This window comes from Myotis yumanensis, unplaced genomic scaffold, assembly GCF_028538775.1.
Source record: "Myotis yumanensis isolate MYYU_CA2020_CCGP unplaced genomic scaffold, mMyoYum1.0.hap1 SCAF_1, whole genome shotgun sequence".
Taxonomy (NCBI): domain Eukaryota; kingdom Metazoa; phylum Chordata; class Mammalia; order Chiroptera; family Vespertilionidae; genus Myotis; species Myotis yumanensis.
Window position 1 is genome coordinate 82377638 of NW_027223752.1, and position 16488 is coordinate 82394125.

The 16488-nt window shown below is 38.2% G+C and overlaps 1 protein-coding gene and 1 gene segment (V, D, J or C); both read left to right on the plus strand.

Annotated features, from left to right (window-relative positions):
- LOC139017637 (T cell receptor alpha chain MC.7.G5-like) overlaps window positions 1-16488 on the plus strand; it is a 288027-nt gene that overhangs the window by 168711 nt on the left and 102828 nt on the right. The window lies entirely within an intron of this gene.
- The window catches only part of LOC139017648 (T cell receptor delta constant-like), a 51242-nt gene that overhangs the window by 13479 nt on the left and 21275 nt on the right, over window positions 1-16488 (plus strand).

Here is a 16488-nt window from a genome sequence, read left to right on the forward strand (position 1 = left end):
GACCCAAGTTCACTGCAATGTTATCAGTACTCTGATAGAAAATTATATGTTCCAAGCTATGTGAAATCTGACCATTCATTAAGCATGGATTGTCCCTTTTTTCTGCAAATGCTCTGGTTTATTTGTATTTTCTATTATTTCCCTTTGAAACTAACTCCCAAAGGCTTTTGGGCATTCTTATTTCCATTACAAGATCAACATACAAGTTAAATTTTTTTTATTTCTTTAGAAACCTTATGTAGAGATTTCCTCTTCCATTTCTCTGTTATCCCATGCAACTATGAGGAGCAAAGAGCTCAAGCTTGGGCTACATTGGCAGAGTACAACATCAGTAAAAATGCTCTCAATGTTATTGTTCTATACCAAATCATTCACTTAGTGTCTGCTGAAGCATTTATTTCTAAATATATTTCTCTAATGTTGATCCTTCGACCTCCGCTTTATAAAATTATAACATTTGCTCACAGAGTGTTGATACTCTATAACTTTTTTAATTCAGTTCTTTTCCCAGCCTCCCTGACCTGTGCCCTACATCTTCCAACAATGGTCATTCCCAAATCATTTGAATCTCAGCAGGAAAATGATGCAAAACAGGTCCCTTCCTACTTCTGTTTTTGCTTCTCACTCCTACCCCAACCCATGTGGGTCTGAAAGATAACACCACCTTATGCCATTTGAGTCATTTTTCTCAGAGATCTGTTCCCAGAGCAGCATTTTAGAACTGCACCTGAACTCCACTGATATTATGACTCTTGAAGGTGCCTGACTCAGAAAGACTTGGAAGTTTCTACCTAAATCCAGCTCCAGCTACTTCATCACTATATTTGCCATTAGAAAAGGTTGGGCTATCTATATATCACTTCTGTAAAAGCTCAGAACTGAATCTTAGATTCTACAGGATATATGGCTCCTGGGCAAAGATTTGAATGCACCTGGGCAAAGGTTTGAGTGTACCTGTCTGTGGACTGTAATGGGAGATGTCCAGATCATATCCCTTCAATGGAAGAAAGAAGCATTCTCACCTTAGACAACTCCAACTTTCTGATCTACTTTTGTTCTAACACCTCTCCTCATTCTACCATGTATTTATGGCAGACATGGTCTACTCAAAAATAACCTGGAACAAGTCAGCATAATCTTGGGTTAGTCTGGAGGCTCCAGGTAAAGTAAGTGAATCTGACTCCAGGGGAAAATCTTTTTCTATCTCTAATGCAGACTCCAAGAGCAATAATAAAACACATATCTAATCACACTGCATTTCCATTTGGGTATATTTCTACCAGTTTCCATACGTTGTTTCTACATATAGAGAGTTCAGTGGTGAAAGCTGAGACTTCATCCTACATACATTAATCAAGTCAACTATCAGTACAGACAGATTGCTTGCCGGAAAGGATTAGGATGGTTTTGCCATAGCCTTTTGGCTTCCACACTACAAGCCATCTGGTCTCCGACGCATCTGGAGGAAGGATCTCCTTGTTCAGCATTTTTTACGCCATCACACGGATCCCAGTAGTCATACTTGACTATACAGATTGGCTAATAACCCAGGAAAAGCCCACGTTCTAAGAGAGGTAGAAAGCAGTAGGATGGATGGGACCTGAGTGCTGGGAAACTGCCCTTGTCCCTGCTGATTCAGTTTTCTCACCAGCTGCCTAATCCAGCGGATGCATCTTCCTTATGAGGCACCAGGGACCCAGAACATCCACATCCTGTGGTTCCCTGTACCCCTAACACCTCACATTTGAGTTCCTTTCCAATTCAGAGAACAAAAGCTGCTGGCTTTAGGCCAGTTCACAGCAGATGTGGGTCTCAACTGCCAACTACCCAGGAAGCATCCTCCAGGGCAGGGCATGAGAATCAGCTTCTTAGGCATTCCCATACTGCAATTCCATCAATCATATAACACCTGCTCAAATACAGAGACTGGGAGACTTTCTCCTGAGCATCTTCATGGTTTCAATGCTTCCCATTGGGAATTAAGAAGGCTGAGTTTACTACTAAGACTGAGAGTTAAGGGAATTATTGGAAAGTAGGTATTACAACTTAGCATGTACTTTAGGAAAATCTAAAAATCTATCTAGAACTTTGACATAATGCTTTCCTACATCACGGACCTTGCCCATCTCCCACTCTGAATCCCACGTGTTGAACATACACTGAATAAGGTATCAGCAGTAGAACCTTTCCTCTCTTCGAGTATATGACATGGCAATGGGGACTCTGCTAATCAGAAATCATTGCCAGTTTGAACAGCCTTACAAGGATATTCTTGTACTGCAGCTGCCTATAAGAGATTGTACCCTGGCTGTTCCTAAGTCTGTAGATTTATTTTACTTTTTTTTTCTCCAAGAAAATGTTCCCTATTGTGCACTACCTACTTAGTAAAGCTAAGAAAGATCGGAAGGACGGGGACAAAGTACAAGGAGAGAAACAAAGACATTAGTACCAGGAAAAAATGCTGTTGAAGACTCAGTATTTATCACTTGAATTGATATTAACCTGATCACCCCAGAAAAGATAAAGGTCAATATTAGGATAGGTATTTTATTAAGGTCTCTGAAAGAAAATATGAAAATTCAAACAGTGCAGAATCCTTGAATCCCACAGAATCCAACCCCCCCGCCACACACACACACACACACACACACACACACATACATACACACACATACACATACACACACATACACACACATACACACACATACACACACACACACACACACACATACATACACACATACACACACATACACATACACACACATACACACACATACACACACATACACACACACATACACACACACACATACACACACACACACACCAAAAAGAAATGCTTAGCTGTGGCTGGAATAATCCAAAGTCTTGGCAAAAGCTAAGGGAGGTTGCCAGCTGCCAATCCTCTACACACTGTAAAGTATGTCACCATTCTCATCTTTCTGTGCCCTTTCCTCAACCCTCCTCCCCATCACATCCCTCATGTTTTCACTCTATTCCATCAAAAACTGGTATCAGGAAATAATCTGAAACCAGTGAACCCACACTGTTCAAATCTGTGTTGTGCAAGAGTCAGCTATAATTTGTGAGTGATGAGGCTTTAGCTTTTCTAAGGTTGGAGTGGGAGGAAGGGAGCATTGTATTCTAATAGAAATAATAGCCATAAGCTAAAGACTGAAGCAACCATAGCAGAATTTTCAAAGCTTGAGGAACACTGTCCAGATGAAACTTTGTTCTGTCTTGCTTGGAAGCTCATTGTGATCATACAGTGGGAGTCTGGAGTCTCCCAAAGCGGGCACCTATCTTTCCATGTCCAAGAAAAGGCCCAGAGAAGTCTATAGCCAAAGAGCATCAACCCATCCATTGCAGCCGAGGGCAGGATTAGGGCTAATGGGGTGGGGGCGGGGAGGAGGAGGGAGGACACCTGGAAAAAGAGATTTCATTTCAATAGCAGGAATACCTTTGTATCAGTTGAAAGCCATTCAGCAGTGAAACAAGCATCCTTGTCAGAAAGTGAGTTCAGGTGGATGGCTGCACTGAGAAGGTTGTCTACATTGGCAGGGAGCTAGAACTCAATGACCTGAGCTCTTTTCCTCCTTAGAATTCATTATAAAAGTCTATGTTGAAAGCAGAGGAAGCCTATACATTCTCAGTTTTCTTTACACACATTTGCATCTCTTTTTTTTTCTTTATTGATTAAGGTATTACATATGTGTCCTTATCGCCCCAGGCCCTCCCACCGCCACCCCCCATGCTCTCACCACCCTGATGTCTGTGTCCATTTCTTATGCTTATATGAATGCATACAAGTCCTTTGGTTGATCTCTCCTCCTTACCCCCACCCTCCCCTACCTTCCCTCTGAGGTTTGACTGTCTGATTGATGCTTCTCTGTCTCTGGATCTGTTTTTGTTCATCAGTTTATGTTGTTCGTTATATTCCATAAATGAGTGAGATCATGTGATATTTATCTTTCTCTGACTGACTTATTTTGCTTAACATACATTTGCATCTTTTTTAACATTGTACAATTAATTCTCTATGTTATTAGATGCTTTTCCTAATCAAAATTTTTTAATTTATTTTTTATTGATTTCAAAGAAGAAGGAGGAGAAAGAGAGAAAGATAAACATCAATGATGAGAGAGAATCATTGATCAGCTGCCTCTTGAATGCCTCCACTGAGGATCAAGCCCGAAACCCAGGCATATGCCCTGACCAGGAATTGAATCTTGACCTCCTGGTTTATAGGTTGATGCTGAGCCATCACAGTTGGACTAATCAATATTTTTAATAAGCCATATTAATACTGTATCTAGGAACATACTATAGTCTAGTTAATCAGTTCTCTTATGAGTGAGAATTTAGGCAACTTTCACCTATTTCCTGTTATAAAAATTGCTGTGATGAACATATATGTACTTATAAAATTTTTTATTTTTTAAATTATATGAGGAAACTATACATATAAGCTTTATATATTAAAATATATGCATATAAGACCTAAAATAAGCCTTCACTTCCTCAAATAGAAGATTCAAAAGTAGGTTTTGGCCAACTTGAATATATAAACACTTAGGGTTGTAGATGAAACTGTCAAATTCTACTTCAAAAATTTTTTATTTATCAACTTAGTTACACATGCATACTTAAAATCACATATTATATAAATGTATATTAATTTTGAATTACTGCTTTTTTAAATTCTCATAGTTCACAAATTTTATTCAAATGCTTCATAGGCATCTCAAATCAATGTATTTTTCATCACTAAGAGCTGCTTTTTTAATCTTCAAACATTTTTTTCAAGCACATCAAACTCACTTGTGTCTAAATTGTTTGAATCATAGCACATTATGAATCCATACATGAAGCTATCACTAAAAACATTTTTGAACCACAATATCTATTCACATAACATTAGAACAGTTGCTGTGCTGTTTATCCTGTGATATTCTTGATCTCCACAGCAAAACATTTACTTTAAAAGATTTGTTTAAACAATATTGAACACTTGTAATTTCAAAGGCATACTCCCAAGAATAGTTACTAACTTTTTGTTCAATTATGTAGTTATCTTTTTCATTAATCTTATTTGAGGACTTCCAGAAGCATCCATGGACTAGCATTGATTGAGATCATTCCAGGATAATGTGTCTTCATTAAGCTGTACTTAACTGTGCAAAATAAAATAATTGCATGAAAGCAGTATAATATTGCTTTTTGTAATTTGCAGGAAATCAAATATAAGGGGACTCTCTCTTTTCTGAGGATAATAAATCTCAGTTTATATTCAAACATGTATAGTATTTTCTCACAGCAAATTTCTCAAAATGGAAATATTTGCTCCAACTAGTATGAATGTTTTCACCCTCTTTATATTCATTAATTGGCTTCCAATAAAAAAAGTAACAATTTATATTGTTTTGAGATCATTGCAGCATGGGGAACTTCACCTTTTCTAACAAAAACATTGATTAAATATCTGAAAAACTGGTTTGTTAATGCTTTATTTACATTTTTTTTTTTACTACTAGAAGGTTGAAACATTTTTTCCAAGTTTGTTAAGCAATGAGTGACTTTCTTCATTTGTTCTTCACCCATTTATTTTTTAGATTCTTAGTGTTTTATTTATTGATTTGTGTGATTATAATAATTTTGTGCCTCTGAATTTTATAGCATTTAACCACAATAACAACATCAGTGAAAGGAGATTTCTGAGGTTCAGGATGGCAGAGGGTGGTAATGGCAAAATGCCAAGGAAAGAAAAAAAAGGAAGAAGAGGGTTTTTGTACTGCTGTGTTTCACTGTGACTACTTACCACAGAGATTGAAATGTATTAAGCCTTCGTTGAAAAACACCCAACTATGATCCACGATGTATGCCTCGCCTCAGGAAGAGCCCTCTGAGTGTTGTGGGAAAATAAAATGAGTTTTATTGCCTCTTGCCTCCAGACTCCTATCTTTAGGAGTTTACTCATTATCTACTGCAATGGTTTCAGAATGAACAAGTATTACCTAAGTCATCAGTAATAAATAATTCCAACCACACATTTTAACATTTATTAATTATACTCAGGACAACGTAAAAGAGAAAATCATGGAAGAAGTAAAAGGAATGAGACCAATAATGACTGTGAGCCTATATCCTGGGTCACATACTTGCATATGATGAACCAAGAAGATGAACCCCCATCTGCCCAATGTACATAACTCCTCCCTTCAAAGAACTCAGTGCCTAGTAAAAGCATTACTAAATGCCAAAACATTTACTAAAAATGTACAAAAATGCTTAGACACTGGTTATTGTGAATTGAATTCCATCTCATTGCAATATGACATGCTGGCAGAGTTCAAGTTATTTTTAAATTATGTATTTGTAAAGGCCATACTGAAAGCAGATCCACTAGGTGAATCTCTAACCCAGGATCTCCTAACCCAATCAGTTCATGTGTCTTGTTCTCATGAGAAAACTGTCAAATGAGGAAGTAGAGATGGCAAGAAAGTCATTATTAAGCAGCACGGGACAAATGGCCTAGTGATATGATGAGAAGTACAAACTTCTCATAAATAAAACCTGAGCTATCAGAAAATCACAAGTAAGTGAACAGATGGTGAGAAGGGAAATTTTTTGTTGGGTAGAGATAGCTGGGAAAAGCTTTAGAAGATCAATCTTGAGCTGGTCCTTGAATATAGTGGAAGACCTAGCAGGACTGGGATATTATTTCAGTATCAAGGCATCTCCCTCTCTGACCAAATGCCACCAAGCAGTCTCCTCATCCCAGAGCAACAACACATTTATGCCTACCTACTTAAATGATGTGTTTTTGAAAGATGTTTCCTGGGAACTAAGCAATATTTCTGTTCACTTCAGAGGATCAATCAATAGTTAATTCCATAGATTTGAGAGCTTATGAAGCCTGGGCTCTCCTTCACTCTTCTCTTAACCATGCATAAATTTAATCCAAGAACACAGGAATTAATCCCTTCATCCTGGGATGACAACCACCACTTAGCACAGCAAGTCCAATTGCTCTTTTAAGTCCAGAAAAGCAAGAGCACTGCATGGGGAAAGAAAACTATACCTAGGCCTCCTCCAAGGTTGTTCAAAATAACTTTTAAATTATAGAATGCATCAACGCAATCAAAATAACATCAGAAGAGCCCATTATCGTAGAATATAAATAATTGTGAAAGATGACACTTTTAATGAAATTCTCATTTTTAGCACAGAAATGGAACATATCTTTGGATTACTTATTTTCTAAAGGAGCAGACTCTTTTAAATACTAATTTTTGAGGATATAGTGATGAGTTTGAAACTTTTTCCTGCCAGAGCAGAAACAGTAACAGAAAAAAGAAATATGACCAGCTTCCTGCTTCATGCAAGAAATTATGCAGGGTGGGGAGAAAGTTCCAAAATAAAAGTTTAAAAACATTTTAAAGTCTCAGATTACTTTCTGGTTGCAACGGGAATATGTAACTTTGTACAATATAGGTTTTTCTGTCACCATCTTAACCTAGTGATTGATCTTAGCCTCATCAAGCAAGTCATTTCTACCTTAACTTGATGCAGTATGCAGGACACAACATCACCTACACAGAATTCCTGCCAAAAATAAATAGCTTAACAAAGCTAATTAAACCTTTAATTCCAACAGGAGATAAGAGAGCTAGAAGAACAAGTTAAAGGATTATATAAAGTGTCCATCCAGTGTGGCTCAACGGTTGAGGGTCCACCCATGAACCAGGAGGTCACAATTTGATTCCTGTCAGGGCACATGCCCGGGTTACAGGCTCGATCCCCAGTAGGGGCCATGCAGGAGGCAGCCATCAATTATTCTCTCTCATCATTGATGTTTCTGTCTCTCTCCCTCTGCCTTCCTCTCTCTGAAATCAATTTTTTTAAAAAGGATTATACAAATAACTAACTATACAAATTCGAAGGTAAGACATTCTACAGGACAATAGGCCCAATCCCTTCAATCATCAGTGTGATGAAAAGTGGGGGGTGGGGGTCATGGGTAATACAGTAGAGGCAAAGCAGTGGAAGGAAAACTATTACAGACTAAAGAAACTTAAAAGATTTAACAACCAAATTAAATATCCTTGATTGGATTCTTGTTTTTAAAAACCATCTGTAAAAAACATTTTGGGGACAATTAGGAAAATTTAACCATGAAGTGGCTATTAAATGATTTTAAGGAATTGTTAACCTTGTTAAGTGGGAAACAGTAGTGCCATGGTTATGCAGAAAACCATGTGGGGGGGGTGGGTTAATTTGTGAAACCTTTATTCTTTTCAATTGAATAAGTGAGAGATTATACCTCAGTAGAGTTTTAATTCACATTTCTCTTATTATGAATAATTTTGAGCATCTTGCAAAAAATTAAGAACCATTTTCACTTCTTTTTCTTATGTCTTGGTTTTGTGTATATGGTTTAGTGGTTATGTAACCAGACAACCAAGGGGTCTGGGCTGCCTGTCACTACTTGAGCCAATTAAGCAGAGGCAGGGTTGAATCCTATATGAGCGTTTATTCCAATACTGCAGAAGTATGAGAGAGCAGCAGGTCATCCCCAAAAACATGCTCTGCACCCCACCATAAGCTAGCTGCTTATATTGGGTAGGACAAAGATTACGTGGGGAAGTAAGAATTATAGGCCTGAGAAAGTAGGCACGGGATACAAGTCATGTGGGCTGGAAGTGGGGCACAGAGGGTGGGCGCCTCTGGGTGCCCCAGGACCAGATTATAGGTGATAGGGACTGGGGTTGTAAAGAGCAGGTGCCTCCTGAACTAGACTGTCTCAGCCATGAGGTTGTAAACCTTTCCATACTGATAGTTCTCGGGACAGGAGGATGGACTGCATTCCGATGTTAGCTCCCATGCTCCAGGACATACAACTCTTAGCAAGGTTAGAATGTGCTTTCTCTAATCAGAACAAAATCATGATGGTTAACAGAGCATGATTAATATTTCTTATAATTGTAGCTGTTCCCCAATATTCTATTTCTGCCCCTAACATTTAGACAATCATATCATTTTCATAGTGTTCCCTCGATATTTCCAGTACCCCAAATGGCACTACACATAGTTATCACAATATTATTGACTATATTTCCTATGCTCTACTTATTTCCCCATGACTATTTTGTAGCTACCAATTTGTGCTTCATAGTCCCTGTATCTTTCACCCATCCACCCACCCCCCCTTTCTGACAACCACAAATTCTCTCTCTGTATCTAGAAGTCTGTTTCCATTTTGTTTGTTTAATTTGTTCTTTTGATTCCACATGTAAGTGAAATCATATGGTATTTGTCTTTCTCTGACTGAATTATTTCACTGAGCATAATACCCTCTGGTTCATCCATGCTGTTGCAAATGGTAAGACTTCGTATTTTTTATGGCCAAGTAATATTCTATTGTATACAGTGGAACCTCGTTTCTCAAACTTAATTCATTCCAGAAGGATGTTCAAGAAGCAATCTGTTCAAAAACTGAATCATTTTTCCCATTAGAAATAATTAAATTGAATTAATCCATTCCAGACTCCAAATGACTCCTGTTTCAACCTTTCATTTTTTTTTAATCTTTATTGTTGAAAGTATTACATAGGTCCTCCTTTTTACCCCATTAATCTCTTCCAGCCTGCTCCTGTCCTCCCCCCTCAACCTTTCTTATATACATGTCTAACGTACTGTTTAATTTACAAATAAACACTTCTTTTCTTAAATTTATTGAATCACCCCATACTAGCCTTAAAGGAATGTTTCATATATCACTGCCTCCGGAATACTATCACCAACTAATTTCTTTTCCTTTATCCAATCAACAACAGTTTTCTACCTATTCAGTTGCCTGTGATTGATGTTTTGTGAGCATTTTCACATCCTTAGCAACATTAGCACTCTTGATGTTTTAAAATTGTGCTAATCACCAGCAACAAAAGCATTCTCTTCTTTGCCTGTGAGAAGCTTTTTGTCATGCTGATACCTCATCATGAAAGGGTTGTCAGGTCGAAAATTGAAGTTTTGGTCGATTACAGAGACATTTTTTAATCTGTGAACAACTTGGTTGAGAACCAAATTATTCAGGATGGGAGGTGTTTAAGAAATAAATTTTGACTGTATATGTACCATAGCTTTTTTTTAATCTACTTGTCTATTGATGGGCACTTGGGTTGCTTCCATAGCTTGGCTATTGTAAATAATACTGCAATGAAAACAGGGGTGCATATATTTTTTCAAATTAGTGTTTTGGGATTCTTCCGATAAATCCCAAGAAGTGGAATCATTGGTCATAAGCCAGATACATTTTTAATCTTTTGAGGAAATTCCATACTGTTTTCCATAGTGGCTACACCAATTTGCATTTCCACCAACAGCGATTCCCTTTTCTCCACATCCAACATTTGTCATTTCTGGATTGATTGGTAGTAGCCATTCTAACAGATGTGAGGTGACATCTCATTGTGGTTTTAATCTACATTTCTCTAACAATTAGTGACAGTGAGCAAAATGTTAGCTGTGGGTTTGTCATGTATGGCCTTTACTTTGTTGAGATATGTTCCCTCAATTCCCACTTTGCTGGGAGTTTTTATCATAAATGGGTGCTGGATTTTATCAAATGCTTTTTCTGCATCTATTGATATGATCATATGATTTTTATCCTTCGTGTTTTATATGAATTATCACATTAATTTATTTGTGAATATTGTACCAACTTTGCATCCCAGGAATAAATCCTACTTGGTCATGGTGGATGATCTGCTTAATGTATTGCTGGAGCTAGTTTGCTAATACTTTGTTGAGGATTTTAGTATCAATGTTCATCAGGGATATTGGCCTATAATTTTCTTTCTTTTGTAGTATCTTAATCTGGTTTTGGAATTAGAATAATGCTGGCTTTGTAAAATAAGCTTGGGAGTATTTCCTCCTATTGAATTTTTGGACTAGTTTGAGAAGAATTGGTGTTAGTTCTTCTTTGAAAGTTTTGGTAAAATTCACCTCTGAAGAAATCCAGTTCAGGACTTTTGTTTGCTGGGAGTTTTTTATTACCACTTCAATATCATTGATTTTAATGGGTCTGCTCAGATTTTCTGGTTCTTCCTGATTCAGTTTTGGGAGACTATATGTATGTTTGTATGAATTTATCCATTTCATTCAAGTTGTCCCATTTGTTGGCATATAGTTGTTCATAATATTTTCTTACAATTCTTTATATTTCTGTATTGTCAGTTACTTCTCTTTCATTTTTGATTTTATTTATTTGGCTCCTCTCTGGGTTTTTTTGTTTGTTTGTTTGTTTTGATGAGTCTGGTTTAGGTTTGTCAATCTTGTTTATCTTTTCAAAGAACCAGCTCTTGGTTTCATTGATCTTTTGTACTGTTTTTTTTAGTCTCTATGTCATTTATTTCTGCTCTAATCTTTATTTTTTTCCATTCTACTCACTTTGGCCTTTGTTTGTTGTTCTTTTTGTAGTTCCTTTAGGTGTGGTTTCTGACTACTTACTCATTGGTCAATCAAAGCATATGATAAAGTTGCTCTACTAATCACTAGCAAACAAATAGAGAGAGATGAGGCAGCAGAGGAAACCTGGAGTTGACTGCTCTGCTATCATTGCAACTTCAATAGCACAAACAACAAAATATTAAGATAGTGGTTCTCTAAGTATGGTCCATGAACCTCTAGGGACTCCAACACCTTTTTAGGAGTTCATTAAGTCAGAACTATTTTTATAATAATGAGGAGGCTAAAAAGGGCTAATTCCAATGTAACCCTGATATTTGGGGGGATAGCAATCAGAATCCATGCCAGCCAGCCCAGTGTACATTCTCGATAACCTATAATTAAGTCATTACTTCTTTCCCAGAAACTGGTCTTGCAGAACTCGTTACAGAAGCCATAAAACTGTGAACAGTGCACTGCCCCGGAGAGAAGGTTATTAATGCTGGCACCAGCCCAGACCATCAGATATGGCCTGGAGACCCCCAACACCTGGGAGCCTTCTTGCAAACCCACGAAAAGGACCAGAAGCATAATCTGTATTTGCAGGACAAAGACCCGAGAAAAATATAAAAGAGAAGCCCCCTGCATGTTACTTTACTCAGATTTGGAAAGTTATTTCCTGAGTCCACTGGCTTAAATAAAAAGTGTCACTCCTCTTCTTTAAAGCATCGCTTGGTTTTCTTTGGTCTTCTGCAACAACAATACCAAAGTATTATTTGCCTTTTTCCATTGTGTTTACATCTTCACTGTTGGTGCAAAAACAATGGTGGATACAACTTCTAGTCCCTTAGCATGAATCAAGGCAGTGGCATCAATTCTGTACTAGCAACCATTATAGCCTTCACTGCCATGTATTTGTTGGTGAAGTTGAGTACATGTTGGGGAAGAGTCAGTTTTACTTTAAAATGTTATTGACCAACCTATAAGGGAAGGCGGGGGGTGAGGGGGCGTGAGGGAGTAAGAGATCAACCAAAGGACTTATATGCACGCATATGAGCATAACCAATGGACACAGTCGGGGGGGGGGGGGGGGAAGGGGTGAGGGAATGTGCTGGGGGGTGGGGGCAGCTGGGGAGAGGTCAATGGAAGGGAAAAGGGAGACACGTAATACTTAAACAATAAAGAATTTAATTATTTTTAATGTTACTGACTATATTAGTTTGCTAGGGATGCCATAACAAAATACCACAGTCTTGGTTGCTTAAACAGAAAAATTTATTTTCTCACAGTTCTGAGACTGGAAATCCAAGATCAAGATGCCTACAGAGTTGTTTTCTCCTGAAGCTTCTTTCCTAGGCTTGCTGTGGGTCACCTTCTCAGTGTCCTCACATGGTCTTTCCTCTGTGCCTGCAAGTCTCATTTCTTTGTGAGTCCAAATTTTCTCTTTTTATAAAGACACCAGTCAAATTGGATTGTGCCCAACCCTCAGTGCCTCATCTTTAACTTAATCGTTTCTTTAAAGGTTGTATCTTCAAATACAGTCACATTCTGAGATATTGAGAGGGAGGGTTTCAACATATGAATGTTAGAAGGACAAAATTCAGTCCATAACATTGACAAAGTAGCAAAAACTTAATTTATTAAATCTTAACTTTTGAGTACATGTCTTCTTAACATTCTGTGTGGCAAAAGAAGATATACATTTCTGCTAATTTTGATAGCTATCTCAAGAGAAAACATTTGTGCAATTGTTTGAGTTGCAAGCTGAACAAGCCACTCTTTTCATGAAACACCATTTTTGTTTGAAAGAATGACTGACAGACAAACTATAGTTATTCAGACTTGAATATTTGGCAGGCATTCTTGAAAATGAACAAACTGAGCTTGTCACATCAAGAAAAATAACTGATAATTATTACTAATGATAAAAATCTAAGCTTTAGGCAAAAATTAGAGTTTAGGAAAACTTATATGAGTTACCATGAACTGGATGGGTCCCCAACATGAAGATATCAGTGGTGATATTAGCTACTGTGATATTTTGATATTGTATAATGAAATGTGTCAATATCAAACATGTGGAAGTTGTTTAACTCATGAGCCAATGTTTTCCAATTGACCAAAGGATAATGTTACAAAACCATATATGGATGAAAGTTCCATCCAAAATGTAAGATAGACCAATGGATTTTAATCTAAATGAATATGGAAAGTTCATTAACATAGTTTCAGATTCCACACTGCAACTAACCTCTCTTTTCAAACTATATATCTGCATATACAGTATTTCAACAAAACCAACACATTGCAATAGATAAAATGCATTAACAGACAAGATTTAATAAGCCAGTTCTTTCCCTACAGATATCCAAAGACTATGATCAAACACTCTTAGAGATACCCCTTCCTTTGTTCTACTTCCCCCATGTTTTTTTAGCTGTTCTTCCTTGTGCATGGTTTGAAGTCTCTTCAATAGCCTGGTATTCTCTTTTGAATATACTGCAGTTTGACTATAACCCTCAAAGAGCACATGTCAACACTGGGAGCAGGAGGTGGAGATAAATAAAGCTAGTTCAAAGTCCATATCCTTGGAGGACATCCCTGTCTAATATTTTATTTCTTAGGTTGGTCTCCCATAAACTTTCACAAAGCACTTTGAGTCTCTGAGCATGAGGCTTGGTCCCAGCCAAGACTGGACAATTACCATGGAAAACCTAGTCCCCATACACTGTCCTTTTCCTCTGTTCTCCATTGAAGAAGAGCTTGCCAGGCACTGAGAACATGGCCTGGTTCCTTCCAGGAAGAGCCGAACTTCAGGATACCCCCACCCTGTGCCTGCCAACCATACTCTTTCGCACAGAAAAGTATCTCATACAACATTGAAAAGTCACAGAGACAAAGAAAATGCCAGGTCACCTGGGGCCATTCTATGGCCACTTCAGGGAAGGAGATCACCTGAGGGACTAAGAGGATACCCAGAAACACTTTCAGATAGTAAATGCCAGAATAAAAGACCAAAGAAGACTGGGTATTTACCTAATATACTAAAATATATAACTGACCTAGGAATTGGAATATTTGATTTCTTTTGAACTTTGTTGCCTTGGACCTTTCTACACTCTTTCTTCTGAACACCCAAGGGAGTGAATATATGATCCTTGAAGTCTCTCCCAGCTGTGACATTCTGGGAGTCCTCTCCAGAGGAACAACTGATCCTTGCTTGGTTACTCGTGTTGGTGGAAAAGAATGTGATCTGAATACTCCAAATATGAAGACAATGTGAAACTCATTTCTACTTGGTTTTAGAATGTCTTTCATTGTGTGAAGCAAATCACAACAAATTCATCCTCCTAATGATACTTAAGTCAGGCTAATGTTAAAAATCAATTTGTTTACCACTAATGTTGCTATGCTCTGCCAAACATATGAAGGTAGTATTCCATAAAACAGCCTGGTGCCAGAAAGAGAGCTGGGCACTAGGAGCTGGTTTTGTGTGGGTTCTGGCCATTACTCTGTCACTTCCTCTCTTATCCTCTCTGAACATGTTATACATCCTTTTTAAGACACTTTCTGAGCATTCATCAAGCCAGGCACTGTGCTGGCACAAGGTATACAGAAATGAACAAGAAAAACCCCTTCCCTCAAGGGTGTCTAACTTATGAAGAAGAAGAAAAAGGGCTTTGAGTGCGATGATGGGAATAAGCACTGAATGTCATGAAAATTCAGGGAAGGGGTGAGCATTTAACCCAATCCAGTCGTCAGCCTTCAGTTAGGGCTTCCCAGGAAATCAATAGCTAATCTAAGACCAGAAAGAGAATAGGATCTAAGGAGATGGGTTAAGGACCAAATTTGTGAATGGAAGAAGGAAAGAGCATGTAAGGTAAAAGCAATCACAAGAGAAAGGCAAAGAGGTATGAAAGAACATGGAGCTTTCAGGAAGCAAGCAGTTCAATGCAGCTGAGTTTAAGGGAGCAGGTAGAAAGGTACAAAATACAGGCCTGGGGAGGGTAAACAAAAGCCTGTGTTCCATATCATTTTATTCTAAAAATGATGGAGAGCCACCAACAGTTTTAAGCATGTAACTTCATAGTTGGAATCCCACCAAGGCTTAGCTTAGCCTCTGTATTAATCAGCTATTTCTGCTCTGATTATGATCTATAACAAACAATCCCAAAATATCAGTTGCTTAGAACAACAAACATGGTTTTTGTTGTTTGTTGCTGTTGTTGTTGTTGTTTGCTCACTGGTCTGCAGGCCAGCTTGACTTGGCTTCAAGATGTGGGTTAGATTCAAGTCTGCCCTACATTCTAAGAACCAGGCTGAAGCAGCAACGACTCCCTGGAGCATACTCTTCTCCTCTCAGAAGGTGGGGGTTCAAGAGTGCTGGTGGAAATCCATGATGTGATGTGTCCAGGAGCCACAGTTTGGAACTGGCACACGGTTACTTCTACTCATACTCTATGGACCAAAGCATGGCCAAACCCCGAAGTCGATAGAGTCAGATGTGCACTTGGCCTAGGAGGCCCTGCAAAGTCATGTGGTACACGGACGTACACTCCTGCTGCAGAGAGTGAGTGGAATGTTGGGAACCGCAGCAACTGCATTCTCATCGGGACTCATCACCCCAAAACTCTCTGCCATGGCCACAGGATTATAAAAGTCACTGCCCCAGACTCACAAGGTTGCATAGTTTAAATTTTGATATAACTTGAGATTTTAATTGCCTTTTCATTCCCAACTTTTTGTTTCCTATAACTAGTTCTATTCAAACCAGTTTCTGATGGCTGCTTGGGAAAGTCTGCACAGCAGCACCAGGAGGTCAATGAGTCTCACAGGGATTAATCAGAAGCTTAATCTATTATTCAACACAGTGACCACCAACCTTTTGCCACATCAAAGACTAGCACCTTATAACAGTTATACTCAAGAAATTACCATTCTTTATTCTCATCTGGCCCTCCCCATGACACACAATTTCCTGCTCTCTGCCCTAAGCCATCCTGTTACTTTGTTACTGAGGCCGTAACAGTTCTTCAT